Source organism: Atractosteus spatula, chromosome 1 (assembly GCF_055471065.1).
Source record: "Atractosteus spatula isolate fAtrSpa1 chromosome 1, fAtrSpa1.hap1, whole genome shotgun sequence".
Taxonomy (NCBI): domain Eukaryota; kingdom Metazoa; phylum Chordata; class Actinopteri; order Semionotiformes; family Lepisosteidae; genus Atractosteus; species Atractosteus spatula.
The window spans coordinates 54,614,300-54,632,092 of record NC_142706.1 but is presented as its reverse complement, the minus strand read 5'-3'; the positions used below and the strand labels follow the sequence as shown (position 1 = coordinate 54,632,092).

Below are 17,793 nucleotides of genomic sequence, written 5' to 3'. Positions count from 1 at the left end.
AATGAAGCAGAATTCCTCCCACTTGCATCTTTATATAGGTGAAAATACTGCTCGAATCCAGCTAACTGCAAAATTAAATAGTTCTCCTGGACCAGCATGGACCAACACCAAGGAGATTTCGTCCGCCTCCTGGATCAGACACCCTCAAATGAAGAAGAGATGATGCAGCCACTGCTCAATGTTTTCAGTATCCTCGTCTTTAAAAACAACTAAAACGACTTACTTTAGCTCCATGGCTTCTGTTCTCTGGAATCGGGCAGGAACAGGGAATATCAGCTCTGCACTGTCAGACAATTGCTCCCATTATAGCCTTTAAAGTGTGCAGGCTCAGTGTGGTGTTAAAGAAACACAAACAGGCTGTCAGCAGCACCAGCCGAAGCAGGGGGAGGGGCTCTGCTGTCATGGGAGGCCAGTGTCCAATCACAGGGCTCCTGTGGGTTTGAGGGCTGTCCACATCTCTCCCTGTGCGAAGGGAAAGGGGACGAGGAGCAGGGAGCAGCACGCAGCAGCGCCACCAGATAAGGATCGGAGAACAGAGAGGGAGCAGCGGAAAGCTACAGCAGCGCCCAGCACTAAGGCGAAGCACAGTTACGGCATTACTGAAGATCAACACAAACTGCTTGAATAAGATTAAACGCACTGTTCCAAACTGCTGCCCTGCTCTAATTTGCAGAACAGGAGAATAAGAAAATGTTCAACAGCTCATACAATATATATTAAAAACAAAAATACAATTTCATTCTTGAATATATTATTAGAAGTATTTATAATTCTGTTCATGTCCCGTGTAACTTACAATAATTACTGTAGCATTGAGAAATTTCCATTGCAATCAAAAAGCTTTCAGAATGCTATTTCAAATATGTAATGATATTTCAAACGTATTTCAAAAAGAGCAAACACACTGCTCCTCTTGTTTCTAGAGGCTTCAGAAGCTTCATGAAACAGAAGCCATGAAGATGGATTACCAATCATGACCCTAGAAGTGGTTATTGTCACAGATCAAGACACTTATTGGTTATGGAGAAAAATAAAAAACCATCAGGCCTTTATTTTCCTAATGTTATTAGTCATAGCTTTTCAAAGACTTTGATATCATAGCTTTTCAAGGACTGCCACAGAAACAAACTGCAAGTAGGATCTCTAGTCATGATTCCTGACAACATTTCAAAAGGGAACAGCTCAGAAAAGAAGAATCAGTACCGGAATGATGTTTCTGCCATTACAGATGATAATATGGTAAAAAGAAATGGGCCCATTGTTGAAGCTAAACATTAAATCCGGTTACATACTGTATGTACAGTTTATAAAAATTGGAAATTTTTCTTTCTCACTCTACTGCTGAGCCTTCACAAACAGCATTAATTATCAGCTTCTTTACAGTTCTTGTTTATCAGGAACTTCTCCCAGCAGCTGTGCTAGCTCTGCGGAAATGAGGCTTTCGTGACAAAAAGAGTGTCAATCACACACAAACCAGTCGACTACAGAACATGCCTTGTAACTCCAAAGAGGTGCTGAGTCACCTAGTTTCCAGGGCAGATATCAACAAGGAAGCAGCAATTTTTAAGACAAAGTTATGAGATCTGTACTGTGGATCTATCCTGCAAAAACAGAGGAGGAAAGCACAACAGTCTATAAAATAGTTTCCATCGTCCTTTCTGCAGTATTAGCTTTATTTTATTAGCAGAGTTAGCTTTATATTCTCGAGAAAAAAGTACTGAAGTTCACAATTCCCACCTTAACTGCTTTGTTTATGCTGCATATTTTACTTATTTCACTTTTGATGAACAGTGCTCCAAGCGATCTTTAATCCATTGCAACCAGTGACTAAAATGTCTAAATTTGTGCTTTAGTCTTGAGTCATATTCTGTTTCTTTAGTCTTTTGCTGAATAGCCTCTATCTTTAGAAATAAACAGCACAAGCAGGATGCTGTGTGACCTGGATGACCATCTGCCAAGAGAGAAACAGCACATTGCAAAAAAATTAAAAAGTGCTTTTTGCTTTATTCATTTCATCAGTACATCTTCAGGGGGCTTAATAAATTGTTTGTCTTGCAACGCCTAGAAATATACATCCATACACAGTATAACACACTTGCCAGGCTAGGTGCTTTAACAAGACCAGTTAGCGGCAAGCTTGGAAATGTCTCCAGCATGCTAGATATCCAAGGGGCACGGGTCAGTTCAGTCCCCGGGCTGGGTGTGTGTGTGTCACTGACCACTCCGTGCCCAGAACGGACAGTGCCCACATTCTGTCCTGTCTGGCACCGATCTGGTTGGTGCCAGCATGGTACATCTTTCCCTCATTGTCTCCCATTCCCTGATGTTCTGGCTTTAGTTACACCAACAATGCACAAAGGGCCCTCTGAGACTAAAGAACACTGCTGCTCTGACGCACATTGAACCATTTTTTCCTATATTTCATTTCACACGAACTGTGTCTGCGTTTATCACTGGCTGATAAGAGACTGCCACAACAGCCTTCACATGGATAGCCTTCTGAAAAGTTTTGTACATAGTTAACATTCACGATTCCTTAAACTCTTTCAAGAATATGAACATTTGTAACACATCATAAGGCTCTAACTAGGTGGAGACTTAACTGGGGGATTACAATTAAAACTCAGTCTAAAATTACAATCATGATGTTTTTACAATTATTTAATATATTTCATCCAGCCACACAGTCAAATGCAATGGCATTTAATTTAGTTTCTTATTTTGATTAAATTTCTCTTTCAGACAAAAATAATATCTTCACTAGCCTTTTCTGTTAATTTGGTCTTTTAATTCCTATAGAATACTGGGGAGATTATTGTCACATTATAACAATTTTATTTTTTACTGAAATCCTGTTGAATTAATGTGTTTCAATAAAAAAATGAAACCTTCAGGTGCATTTTATTGGTCTTTTGCCTGAGTTATGACTAAGAACCAATTACCAGTTGTAATACATTATAAATTCTCCCTTAAGTGAGAATGCTAAAGACAGCTTTCATAATCTAAACCTAAAAAAGGTTTATTTCTAAACTTTTAGAAGAATTTAACTTAGAGATTATCTAAATTTGAATACTTTGGGTATTTTCCTTCTACTTTTCAGCATGGAAGTAACCTGTATTTGTTCCTTCATATAACTTTGATTTGTCGTCTCTGGACAAATGTTTGTTTTTACTGACAAGGTGACTTATGATATCTACAAAGTATTTTAGTGGACCACAATCATTCTGACGACAGAATATTTTCTGAAATATTAGCCATTTTCTCTTATGCTAATAAAATAAATACCAGATAAAAACATCAAAAGAAAATACTGTATCATGATATACAATGTTTATATTCTCAATTTTCAAGTGCCTGTTTACAATAAATTGTCTGACTAAAGAACAAAAGGTTGACTTTAAAGTAAATAAAGCCTTTCCAAAATGTTACTGTATGACTTGTTGTATGGTACTTATACAACATTCAGTAAACCAGTGTGGTGGTGAAAGTGATCAATACTAGAAGTGTTCATTGGAGTTCATTATTCACTTAACTGGTTTGAGTCTCTCATTTACATAAAGACTAGACAGGTGTAAGTTCCTGCACAGCTCTAGTACAACAGTCTAAGGCCATATTTGCTATCTCCTTCGTTTCACTCTTAACTTATCCAAACCTACCAGCTGTGTTATGACTGCAATAGGCTGCAGGGATGAACTTTCACTTTCACAAATAATTAACCAGCAGTTCTGATCCTGATGGTTGTGTGTTACAAACAGGCTGCCCAGCTCAACTCAATAGCATGTCAGCTGCTCAGAGAAACGTAATTCGGTCAGGGTTCGGAAGAGTTGCAGTTTATGGAAAAATTGCAGTGCTTACCTTGTTAAACATACTGTAGTACTGAGCCTGGTGACTCTGTAATGTAGGACCACATGGTCTCTTACAACAGTATTTGTTATCATTGATATAATTGACTTTACAATGCTGAGTAAAGAAAAACATGTTTAGACATGCCCTTAAAGTTACAGCGTTTTTAAACTATGTTGTTTCTCCACTCCTAAAGACTACAAGTAATATTTAAATAACAAAGACAAATTTACCTGCACATCAATGCAGATCACCCCAACAGAAGGAACTGTACAGCTTTGTTACATATGGTACTTGGAAAAACTTTTTTTACTGCATAGCAACAGGATCCATTTAATGTTTTGTCAACTGCAAACTGATGCTCATTTCATACAAACAGAATATATGTACTGTATGTATACATTTTTACTCAATGCAATAAGTACAATCATGTAATGTCTGGCACCTAGCGCTGGTTGATGTGAAAAGGCCCTGAGGACATAAAAAACTAAGAACACTTATTTTTTTCTGGTCAATGGCAAACTTGTGTCACTGTTTTACTGCAGCAACTCATCATATCTAACAATTATAGTTTATTATACAGTCCGTTACAGTCCGCACAGTGACAATGCTTCTGCTGTCCCAATTCCAAAAAGAATACAGAGAACATGTAATGCCTCAAGACGTCTCACTGATAGCTGAGAATGGCACTATATATCTGCACATTTTTTTAAAATTGCACCCACATTTTACATTTTAGGGTACAGTAAATGGAAGGTGGAGGACTAACTCTGGGGTGACACAAGGTGGCACTCCATATTAGTGGTGGTAATCACACACCATCATAACCGGTGGTTCTGGCTCAATGTGGCCAGAGCTCCATTTCGTCCTGTCCCTCACTAAGACACTTGAGTTGTCTCCCTTTCAATCTTTGTAAAATGTATTTGAAATGTTCCCATTCATTGGTTTAAAAAAGTCATCGATCCTTCCATTTTTACTACTTAGTGTAATAAATAGTAAAAATAATGATAAATACTGAAGCAAAACCACTGTTTACGAAGGTGTGTGATTACCACAATACACAGCACCTCCTAGGGTCACACCAGAGTAAGTCCTCCACCCTATACAAGGAGACTACATCAGAGAAACCCAGAAATTGGAAAGTGTGTGCATGCATGTATAGATCTGGCCTGCAAACTACAGTACATACACCTTTTACACTTTTAACTTTGGCAGTTTGCATTATTTTTTACCTTTGGCATTTCCGGCTGTACATACAGGACCAAATACTCTCTACAAAGCCACTGTATTTACCTTTTTAGAAGACATAGCAAAGAACATGAAAGAAGAAGCTCAAAATGTGTGGTCTCAACCAGCAACTGAGGCCCAGCAGTACTGTCAGTTTTATCTCAGCACCTAATTTATGAGATCGGAATATCCTCTACTGGCAACAGTAGGAAAAGCACCACTCCCAGTAAACCAGCTTTCCTGAAGCCCTCCAGTAAACATGCCTGAATCCGGAAGGCTATTTGTACAAACACTGCACTGACAATTCAAATGCTATGCCGCATGACAGCCCAGGGTTCTGTTTTCCGCCAGTAAAAACAAATCATGCATGAAATGAAGTGAAACACGGATCGTCTATTTCCAGACTCCAAACCAAAGTGAGGCTTTCAGAAACAGGAAAAATTTCCGGAGAGCACGTCATTGTTTAGGGTCTAATTTAAATTTGGTATACAGTGCTTATCACTCAAAACCCTTTCTTCCTTGAGCTTTCAGAAGCCGGACATCTTTATTAAATTGGCCTGCTTTGTTTACAGACCCTGAAAAAGAATAACGATTCTGTGACGGACAAACATTCATGGAAAACAGGATAGCCTTTCAGCACTGCACGCACCCCTGTTTTAACAAGGATAGGAGCTACACTGCACAGGCCTCAAAATGTGCAATGCAAGCCATTTAAAAATTATCTAAAATGCTGTTTCAAAGGTGAGGCTATTTTGACTAATTCTGTATGGTTAAATCTGCAGTTATAGTATGATCTAGTAACCGTAACTGTAGTAACTCTTTTTCTTTGGATCTTTAGTCACAGGTATTTTAAGCAAAGTAATGAAATCCTTCTCCCACTATCCAATTGGTAGCTCCTATTGAAAACTGAAAAACAAACTCCCCCACCCCAAGGTGCTGCAGAATTTTAGTTCACCTCACACTAATCAATTGTGGCTACTGGAATTTTTATATGGCCTTTAACTGAACACTTTACAAATGTATGGTCAACATACTGTATACTGTATATATTTCTGATTTTCTTTGTATTCATTTGTGATTCTTGCTACTGTAGGTAAGTAAAAAAACCTATATGCATTACTCATTAATTCTTCAAACACCGTGTTATGGTGCATGTATGGTGCACAGTAATTATAGTTATAATTATCATTATGGGTTTTGAAATTAGGCTTAAGTATCATTTGCAACCCGATTGCAAGTAATGTCATAAATATCTCATGCAACAAAAGAAAGTAATGTTTTAGGATGTGAAACAGCTCAAATGACACATTGGCAAAGATACTATGTTTATGAGAACAAATATGTCAAATTTCTGAGCACCCAGCTACAATTCCTCCACATACGATTCCTCTGAAGATGTGGTAAGTATTTGCTTATGTAGAGGAAGAGTAAAAAAATCCTATTCTCAAATCTTCAGTTATCATGAGGACAGCACTTACTGTATGCCTCTGAAAATCTGCAAATGTATTTTTTTCTTTTGAGGAGAATCCTGCATCCTGCAAGGACAGCATTCTCCTTCTGGCACAATGTCAGCACCGAGGAGCGAGACACTATACATCTTGCCAGCCGTAGAAATCTCAGCATTGAGAAAACCGGCCATTTCTATGAGCCCACTAATCCCCCACTGCAAGTTAACTGCAGCTTCAGAAACTCTAGTCATGCAGTATTGATCATTTCTGTTCCAACACAAATTTGGGGAGGGCAGTGCTAAGGTTGAAATGACTTGAACAGGCAGAACCAAAACAAAAAAATAAATAAGGCCATAATGGTAGCCCCACAACAGCGTAGGAATTTTTGCATTATATCATGTCAGCATCCCAGCCTGAGCAATCGCCCAAGCTTCCACTTCAGTTGAAATTCAGCCTTCTTTTTTTCTTTCTTTTCAATTTCCTGTTTATAATAATACTCCCAAAACAATACCTGAATGAAAATACTCAATGTTAATGGGAAATACATTTTTTTTCACATTGGACATTTCTAAGACTGAAATCATAGTTAAGACAAGAAATGTAAATATATTTATGTGTAAGAAGGTGGGCACATATACAGTATCAAGCAATCAAACAAGGAAAATTGGCCAAATGGCCTTTTCTCATTTTTATTCTCATTTTTAAAGTGAACAAAAATGTAACATAATCCTCAGAGCTAAAAGAGTTATTTAGTCCAGAGTGTTATGTTACCAGAAAAAGAAAACATTGTCACCATACTGCCCTATTTACTTGGGGTATTTTCTACATTCAGTGTCAAAAGAAAATCGCTCATTGTTGTTTGCATAATGTGAGGTTGTTTGGAACAATGGTCAAGCAGAGAGGCTCTGTCAGTTGGTACAATAACATTTTGTTAAGACAGGTAATTTTATTATGCTCTTACATCTTATTTTTCTTATATCCCAATTTTTACAGCAGATTTCCAAAGATGGTCAAAATATCAAGAGAAGCCCCACTGCCGAGAAACATTTCCCCTACAACAGCACCATTCTGTGCAGTGTCTGAACAAAAAGGTTTAGATGACTAAACATTTTGCTTAAAAACTAATAAGTAATTAAAAAAAAACATTACATTGAAATGTAACAGTGTATTGAAAAAAAATGTTCTGAGGAGAATTTTAGGGAATAGATTAAAATGTCCAAACCATTACAATCATTCTGTACAGGGGTTTCGGAATGATAGAAATAGACAACATATTATTTAAGCTTCAGATGCCACAGTATTTGGTCTTATTCAAACTTTTCAATGCCAGAAAAGCTGTTAGTCAGATAGACTGCTGTGTTCACAACCTTTTAAAACACTTTAAGACATGTTGACATTTCTTATTAACAAAATCTGTGAATTTATGACTAAGAAGGTTGAAGTACTATCTAAATAAAGACCTGAATTCAAAGGCAAAAGATCAGTATTAAACGTCACCTTTGTATAAAAGAAACTTACTACATACAACTACAACATATTCATCAAGTTATTTTCAGAAAAAAAACAGATTCACTGATATCAACGACATCCTTCTGTCCATTTTCTAACCACTTCTTCAAATTCAGAGTTAAGGAGAGCCAAAGCCTATCCCAGCACATAATGGGAAATAGGCAGGATTCACCCTGGATTCACTGAAACGCACACATACACACCAGGGCCAATTTTCTCAGAAGCCAAGTAACATGTGTGGGCACTACCAGAAGCAACACAAGCTACACGTACTGTATGCAACATATGCTTTATAGCAGTTTGCAAATCCTATCTTGTGAAATTCTGTTCCATTAGTCTTGTAGAGCCTGTACAAGCATGTCCTCCTCATGGGTCAATGTGCCCTTCATACCACATATCATACCCATAAACATAACTATCATATTCTCATCTTGCAAGTGAGCCATTATTAAATAAGCAGCACTAGGATAAGTGTTGTCCTGCTGGCATGAGGTCATGTCAGGATATGCCAACAGGAACAGCATCATGTGAGGTCCTAGAATGTGGTCAATGTACTGTACTCCGTGCAATCAAGGTCCCATTAATCACTTGTTGCGCCCTGGCGATTCTGAGACAGTGGATTGGGCAGTATGAAAACGATCACAAATATACAGCGTGGTTATGTATTTGTGACCCCTCAGGTCATGGCCCATCATTGGCAGACTGTCTGTCACGGTTGACATCCCTCCCCTAGAGGGCGCTCCACTACTCTCTTGTCCCTAGCTCCTTGTGATTGTTTATGTCCTCCCGGTGTGTCTTGTTTGTCTCTCTATTTAATCCTAGTGCCTCCAATGCTCAGGGCTCAGCATTAGCATATGGATGTCGTGAGGCCCGCCTAGCACCAGGTTGTCCCACGTCCGTGGCCTGAGGGCATAGGCCTCATCCCTCACATTTCCCGTTTCCTGAGCCCGGGGCAAGATCCTCCGAGGTCCTTGATTCCAAGGTCTTGTCATGTCTGTGTTTCCCCTTCCCAGGGATTTTAACCTCGAGTCGTCGCTGGATGGATTTCTCGGATTCAGACCCCTCGACTGTGCCCTGACTCTCCTACGGACCCGTTTGGATTTGGATACCTGTGTCTTTTCTCCCGTTACCCTGCTGCACGAATAAACCCTTGTTTGTTTTCACCGTAGCGCGTCTTCCTTTCCTCCAGACTCTACTGTTCGCATAGGGTCTTATCACAAACCCAAGATGGATTGCAGAGCCATTCGATGACACTGTCAGTGATTGGTGTCCAATCAACTCTCTCACTTACTGTATGGCTTATGCAAGAGTCAGTCACTCAAGTGTGTCGCAGTCAGTCATGAAAGATCTATTAATCAAAATGACACCAAAATCATTTAATCAATATCCAGTTTGTGCTGACACTCATTGTAATTACTATACATGTTTGAAGAAGATTCTAAATTTATAATTACAATGAAGCTACTTTTACAGACAATAATAAAATATAAATCAGTAAACATGTTACGCTAATTTCTTTATTCATTTTGTATTGTATGTGCCTTTAGCTTTTCAGTTGCCATCTTTTTAACAGGAAAGGAAATAAAAACAACATAAAACAGAAAACAAATCTACAGAATAACATAAACATTCCCATTCCTTGTCTTCAGGTTTAATTGACACAATAAAAAATGAACTCAGAAAATGTCTAGAAAGACATACAGCTCTCATATGTTTGGTAATCAATGGTAAACTAATTTTAGCCTGACTTTTTTCCTAAACCTCACTTGTACTCGAGTCGCATAAGGTATGTAACAGTCCTCCTTCACTATCATTAAATCATTTAAGCACTGATAGCATTGCTGTTTTTCAAATGAAAAGCTTCAGTGTGGATCTTTCAGGGTATATTAACACATTCTTTTTGGTTATGTGTTTTATACTATCTGCCCTATAATTTAACTAATTGGTTACATCATTTTACATACATGATGTACAAAACAATAACTTGAAAAGCTCACAGCATATGAAACCCGAATGCCATTATGAGATGCAATTTACTCCATTCCACCTTAAATTAAAAATATATATATATTTTATAAAGCAGCAGCCTTTAATACTACCCTATCCGTAACAGCAACCCACAAAAGAGAGTTCGATTCGCCGATAATCTAATTTTAGTACACATTGACCTTAAATATCAATGAACTGGAGCATTTGTGACCAAACAGAAATCAATGAAAGAAACAAATCGTCAATAGAAATCTTCGAAAATCTACACTGAAGCGCAATATACGTGTGTATATATATATTAATCATACTGTACGAAATTCTAAGTGCAAAATATCGTTATTACACACACATCAAAACTGTTAGAATATTATCATTTTTTACATGGATAGGTTCAGGTGGGTATCTGCAACAGCATGCGTAGGCTGCAAAGGAACAAGTAATAGGTTTATTCCATGCTGAATAAAAGAAAACAATGTTTCGGCTGTAGAGACTTCTTCCACAGCCCTTAAACCCGAAGAAGGCTCCACAGCCGAAACGCTGTGTTTTCTTTCTTCTTTTTTTAGCATGCAATAAACCTATTACTTGTTTCTTTACATGAATAGTTTGTATTGCACCACCAATCAACAGTGTTGGCTTGAAAATCACAAGAGACATGCAATTCGGAAAGTGGTGACAGCGCTATTTGTGATAGCGATCATACCTGTATGTAACTTTTAAAAACTTGCTGTACTTCAGAGAAACCGACCAGAAATCCACAGTAAAACAGTTTCTTTTACTGCAACGATGATAATACTAGTAGACACAAAAGCTCCGATTGTTGTCATGACTATGCTAAAAGATGTGCATCCTCTGAGGATAGAGTGCACGTTAAAACAACAAAGCACAGCATAGTCCACGGTCATACTATCCATGAACTGAAAACAACGAACAAAATACGCGCCGTTAAATAAATATTGGCAAATAAATTATAAACCTTACGATGGGGGAGCAGAAACGACTAGCCCTACCTTTAGCCCTTGAGTGCAGAAGCATGTCGAACAGCGAAAAGCCAGATTCTGTTGCACAGATTCCTTGTTCTCACTTGTCATGCAGTGATAGGGCAGTAGCAATTATTACTTTGATGACACTTAAAAAAAAGCTTTCCGAGTGCTTCCACAAGCACAACAACCATTCGACCGAAACACACGACGGTTCCTCCTAAGGCACCCTTATTCCTTACTGACTGGTCAAAGTGAAGACAAACGCGCAAGTGCTCTGCTTATAATGCACTATGACTGGGAAATCGAAGGAAACGAGAAGCTAGGCGTACTCACGTTCACGAATGTATTCTGTCACCCTCAACAAAGGTAGAGAAAAAATCCTCTTTACAGCTTCACCTCAACACTTATGAATTGAGAATGAATGGAGAGCTCACCCCTATTGCCTACTTAATCCCATACTGTATGTATGGAATGCAGCAGCCAGGTTTCACTGCAGATTCAGGGATCTTAAATCAAAGAAGGAGGAGTTTGTAGTGACGGGACGAAAAGAACACGTTTAAAATGCCTGTGATAATAGTGTTCATTCTTACTATAAACGTCTAGTTATTCGTTGTTGGCGGTGTTAATGTAAAAATAATTTGCTTAATTCTGGACGGACCTTCATTACGCTGGACTGAAATAGCAGAAAAGTTATACTGAAATTTCAGTGATTCCGTGAAAACTCCTTAATACATCCAAATAAAATATGATTTGTATTTTATTAAAATCCAAATTTATTGGATAAATAAACGAAACAATGATATTTTTATGAATATAAAATAAACATTACATTATTGCACATAACGTATAATGACTTACCTACAGTATAGTACTAAAGCTTTTCAGAAAAGTTTAATTCACATTATAAACTGTCAAATATACCATTATCAAATGAACAAACTTTATGATTCATTGAAAAAGCAGGTGGATATGAGAGGATATCTTGAAAAGAATTCAGGTTTGCCCTCTCATAAACTGTGGCCTCTATTCAAAGTCTCTGTTGGCCTGTCCCATTTCAGGCAATTAACTATCCTACAGATTTGTTGAAACACACATTTTTGAGTTCAGCAGAAGAGGAGTGACTAGAATTTCTTTTAATTCTCTCTTAATGGATCTGCTGTTATTCAGAAAGCAGTCTGGAATGTTGAAGGAGGATTGAAAACAGCTCTTATATTTCTTTCTTTGTGAATAAAGAAGATCAGTTAATAATGTAAATAGTTGGCATGAAGTATCTCAGGCTCGTCATCCACAATAAGAAATACTGGCTCCTACTTTTGAATTCTCAAGGTCAAGGTGTTTTTCATCAGGTATCCAGCAAGAGAATATCAGATGCTGCCTCATGAGCTCATTGGACAATATTTGTCAGATGATGAATTCTAAATCCTGAGACATGCAGCTCAGTGTACAAACATTTTTGCAGCTCTATTGGCCAGTAACATATGTGACCTTACTTACTGTATCTGATGTGTTGCCTGAGAAGCATTTCCATGTAAATGAGCAAAACAAGACCCTACAAAATAAAGGTCGGTTTCATTTTAGTATGCCACTTTGTTTTTGTTAAATAAGCTAGGTGGGCTATGTGGCCTCCTCTTTTTTGTAACCTCTCTTATGTTCTTAAGGGACAAGTTGAGAGCATGCATTCCTAATGCTGTATTCCAGCTCTTTGTAAATGTTTTCAGGACAGCTGTCAAAGCATTTTGCTGCAGTACAAAACATGCTCCCATTTCTCTCCCTCTGAATGCTGTCTATTTAAAATTCCAAAGCCAAGTTGAAGTGAAAACTGTTTTATTTCTGATTTCCTTTGTTCTGCAAACACTTCTAATTCCCAAACTGCTAGCTTCACATCCATACAAGAGCAAATTCATTGGTGAAGAAAAAGCTTTACAAACCCCCCATTTGTGGTTTCACTGCATTAGTGTGAGCTGACATTCAAAATGAACATAAACTGAGACTTATTCAAAACCATCCTTGAGCACCTTAGAAATAATTATAAAAACAGCTTTGAACAAGAAAATTGTATTTATTTTGCAAATACTGTGTTATTAGTTTGGTAATACTGTAAATCAAACAGTTTACAAATGAACTTACTAATATTTTCAGATTTTTATGTACTTTTTTGTGACGCAAGAGCACAATAAATTACTCAAGCCCAGGTTTAAATGTCATCCACCACCAAAAAAGCTGAAGTTGTTATCTATTCTATTACCTTAGGCATGAACTATAAACCTAGAAAACTTTGCACTCATTTTAATTCCACCCACTTCCCTGCATGCATCTGCTTCTCAGCATGGCATTGGTTTCCAGGGGAACCATGGGCAACCATTTCTTTCCTCAGGGAGACTGTTGCTATGGTAACTATACATTATGCATCAGACCGGATGAAAGCCCTTTCAGATGAAACGTTATTTGCATTCCTGTTTAATGTGAGAATTGTCTGATAGTGACATAAAGTATACAAAGAGTTTTGAGGGTTCGGATGTGCTTTTCTGAATCCAAAACATCTCCCAACTATGAAATCAAAATCCAGCTATATGCAGTGAGAATACTGAAAGATATAAATTGGTACTTGACATACAGTAAGTAGTGCATTAATATGTAATGGAGGAATTTTTGCCTCCAGACACTTTACAGATTAATGAAAAGAAGATAAAAAAAGAAGGAATAAAAATAATGAAAATAACAGTATATAAAAAATACCTTACTACTAAATATTTAAAAAATTTCATATGTTTGAAATTTGAAATGTGTTACAGGCTACCAGTATTATGGAAACCTGCGGCTCTTCAGTGACTGAAGCAGAGCATATACAGTATATACTCAGACTCTTTATCAGGCTTTATTTTGAGGCTGATCTTTAAATTCTAGATATGGTTTGGGATATACTGTAGTTTATGCACTACACTATCAACTTAACCCAGAAACAAGTGGTTTTATTTTGTCTGCAGTAAAAAAGATTCAAAGTCATGATTATGCTTTTCTCTGGTGGTATTTGAAAAAGTAAAAAAAAAATCAAACAACTGTAGATCTTGAAGTTTTAATTCAGTTTAATTACTTAACTGAAATTCAAACTATCTGAACAACTAAGAGTTCAAATTAAAATGTTGTTAATAGAGAGTTATCTATAAACCCTGACAAACTGTAGATTTTATTAGGTAGTGTGTTTATCCCTAACAAACGTACAAAACTTGCAACGTACCAGAAAGGGGTTAGCTTTCTTTTAGCTCGCCAATAGAAAGAACAGAGAAGATGGCAAACACTTCCCCAGGAGTAATTGTGCAGGAGAATTGCAGGAGCTCTAGCCTTCCTTTTTTTTTTTTGGTTTCACTACCTAATTTTGCATTTAAAGATAAAGCCTTTTGGCCTCCTAAGGCTAATAAGCTACTTTACCACTACACAACTAAACTATGAATGCAAGGCTCCACAGGGAAAAGCACACAACACTAATCTCCTGTGTCTTCTGTCCCTCTGGTCATAATAGTGACAGTGTTCTGCACCGAACATTCGGAAAGAGATTTTCTTCTTGTTGTCATGGTCCCAAATCCCAGGAGACTGATGCTAAGTATACTGATACTGCTATCTGACAACTTGGAGAGTCTAGATTTAATTAGATTAGATGATTTGGCTAAAAATGTCTGCTTTGTTATGACACACTTCAGATATGATATCCAGTTGCTACTTCCAGTACAAAGATAACCATGCAAATTTACTGTAGTGTCAAATATTTAAATGTATTCCCTTAACAATTTAAAGTAACACTAAATGCTGTTAGAGTTTTTGGGTCATGTTATAAATTTGCCAGAAAATTATTTTACAACAGTAAAGCTATTACACAGGGTTATGTGATATTGAAAGAAAGGTCAACATTTTTTATATTCTTTATAATCCTATGGTCTTTTAGGTTTCTGCCTGTTTATCTGCTCTGAAGAAGAATCCATGAAAAGGAATCACATCATACCCAGTACAGGAATACTCTTCCCTGCTTTGAAAGAGACATGTGCTTGGAGTGGAGAATGCTCCTGGCTTAATCTAGTTGAACACTTGAAAACAGTTTTAATCCCCACTGAAAGAAGCAAGATAGGTGATTCATTGGAATAATCTTGAGTGTTTTAATTGAGAACAAGAAATTAAGAACACATTTGCATTACAAAGTTCACATTTGGCAAGCTATAGTTAAGAACAAGCCTGGAAAATTCATGCTAAATTTGGGGAAAAAGAGATAATCTTAACACAGACACCTCTCATACTGAAAAGGCTCTGATAAGGTTTTACCTAGAGAGGGATTGCTGTTTTCTCTATGATAAGGATAAACACTTCTGGAAATTAGGAGTGTTGTCTGTCAGCAGAAAGATACTAGCCATCTAAATGTTAGGAGATGACAGCTTTTGAGCTTCATGCCTCTCTTCTAAGCAAAGTGATTCATTATACTTTAATTAATGCTGCTATTATCCTTTTCCATGTTTCCAAAAAAACTGAAATCTTCAGCTGCTTATTTCTAAATGATCAGTTTCTGTGTGATGTGAGACCAAAGCAGACGTGCAGAGTCACAGCTCATATTTATTTTTGTTAGAACAGTTCTCATTTAGATTGTGTTTAACAGCACCGCACATAACAATGAATTGCATCAACTATAAATAAACCTCAATGCAGAATTACATTAACAGAGTTTAGGTTGGTGTGATTCCAGGCTTTAGTGCCTTCTGTGTGATGTCTACGTGTCCTCCCCAGGTTTTCATGTGGGTTTCTGTAGGTGGTCTGGTTTCTTCTCACCTTTGATAGACATGCTGGCCATGTTAATTGGTGCCTCTAAATTGTACCTTTGTGCTTGTGTGTGTGCCCTTTAGTGTACTGGTGTCTCCCCAGGGTGGAGGTTAACTTACCATGAATAAGGATCTTTCTGATAATGGATGTGCTGCCAGATGAAGGACATTTAGGCTGTGTAAATACAGTATAATCCTTTTTTTTCAGTGTAGAATTACCACATGCTTTGTGAACATGTATCATTCAATTCAGTTTTGTTTTTTACTTCACGCTAAGCATCCATTGAGCATCAAGACAGAATGCTTGTTTTCTCACATGGGCATAGCCATTTGATTTTTTTAGTTTTAAAGAAAATAACTTATTCCAGGAAAAAAAAACAGTTGATATTTGCAATGAGTGTTTGGTGGTAACGTAATTGAAATCTTTAAAGCAAATCATAGTAACCCATTGCCTTTATCACTAAGAACAGCGCATTTCACTGTGACAGCCATTAGAATAACACAAAGGAAAGAGTAGAAAGAAATAATAAATATCATATTTTAAAAGAACGGGAAATTTTGTTCTAAAATATGAAAAACATATCAAATCTAAATAAGACTCCCCAGTGGATATATTGTTTCATTCTAATTTGTTGTGTGTAATTAATCCCGATTTGTCCCTTTACAGTTCACATGTTGCCGCAGCTCCCTACTCAGACTTCATTGTTGAAATTATTCAATTTTACCTCATCATTGTAGCTCCTTTTCTTCTAGAACATGACAAGACAAACTTCAGTTCTCCAGGGCTATCTGGGATAGAAAGCTCTTGTGCAACCCTTATGACATCTTGTGTACATCTACTATACAAATAAAAAAGGGATGGCAACACTTTTCAAAGAGCACAGAACTGGATGGTTCATACAGCACACTCCTGTCTACATAGATAAGAGCTTTAGATTCTATTAAATGTTTTTTTTTTGCCAATATAATTCCAGTATGCCTCTACAGACTTTGCTCTGCTCTCCATTAATACTAAAAAGAAATGCTATGAATACTAAAATGACATACAGTATGTGAAAACATATTGATAATACTAAAAATAGATTTTTAATTATCTGCAGAGAAGAGGAAAGCTATAAACTCCTCAGATACAAAAGAAAGCATAGTTTTAGCATTATTCACCATAAAGTACGAAATAAAAATAAAAGATGAAATTTAATAAAAAAAAATAATTCAGAACATTTCTTTGCCAGAAAAGTATTTAAAAATATAAAATTGTGTAGCAGGATTTGTTCAATGTATAAAAAACGTACAGTAAGTGCCTTAATTTTCAGTTGCACTGTTGATTTCATACTGTATACCCTAGCCAACTGAAAACAATTATTAGTCAGGCTATTTCTAACCCTTATTAACTCAGTTCAAGCCCTCTTCAGAATCTGAACAACATGCCATTGTCTCACCAGCTGCAGGGCTGACACATCAATTATATACAGTTCCTGGGTAATGAGACATAAAAGAGAGCACAGCCTGTCTGAGTTATCAAAGTGAAACTGAGAGGGAGGCTTGGAAACAAGCTGGTATCTTACAACCCCGGTCTCAACTGAATACCAACACATATACTGTAGTTTTCCTCCGTTACCAAAGTCTCATCTGTCAGATCCATCCTGTTCATGCCCGTCACCTGACTGCATCACACCCGGCCCCCATGGCCATTTCCAGCTGAGCCAGGCAAGGTTATGTGGATGGCCTTGCCACCAAGAACTCGCTGGCGAACACCACCCCCAGCCTGGCTCCAGGAGTGGATCCCAGTGTCCCTACTCCAGGTAGGGTTCTCTCAGCTCTTACTGGAACCATCAGGAGAGTCTAGTTTGGACCATTCTGTGGCTTCTGGAGGTGTACCGGGCACAGCCCACTGAGAAGAGACTCCAGGACTATCTTTCAACTGGGCTGGGAGCACCCAAGAATCCCTCAGGAGGAGCTGGAGACTGATGCTGGGTGAATAGGAGGTGTGGTCTGCCCATC

The 17,793-nt window shown here is 37.5% G+C and overlaps 1 protein-coding gene across 2 annotated transcripts in view; it reads right to left on the bottom strand.

The window, feature by feature from the left end:
- Positions 1 to 11,464, bottom strand: part of LOC148841285 (tripartite motif-containing protein 2) — a 48,094-nt gene extending 36,630 nt beyond the window's left edge. The window contains exon 1 of one of the 2 annotated variants that reach the window (XM_088911147.1): positions 11,330 to 11,464. The gene's annotated coding sequence lies outside the window, so the exon portion shown is untranslated. Of the gene's footprint in view, positions 1 to 223; positions 342 to 11,329 lie in introns of those variants that run through there. The other variant, XM_088911138.1, reaches the window with a different exon arrangement.
- Between the last annotated feature and the right edge of the window lie 6,329 nt (positions 11,465 to 17,793).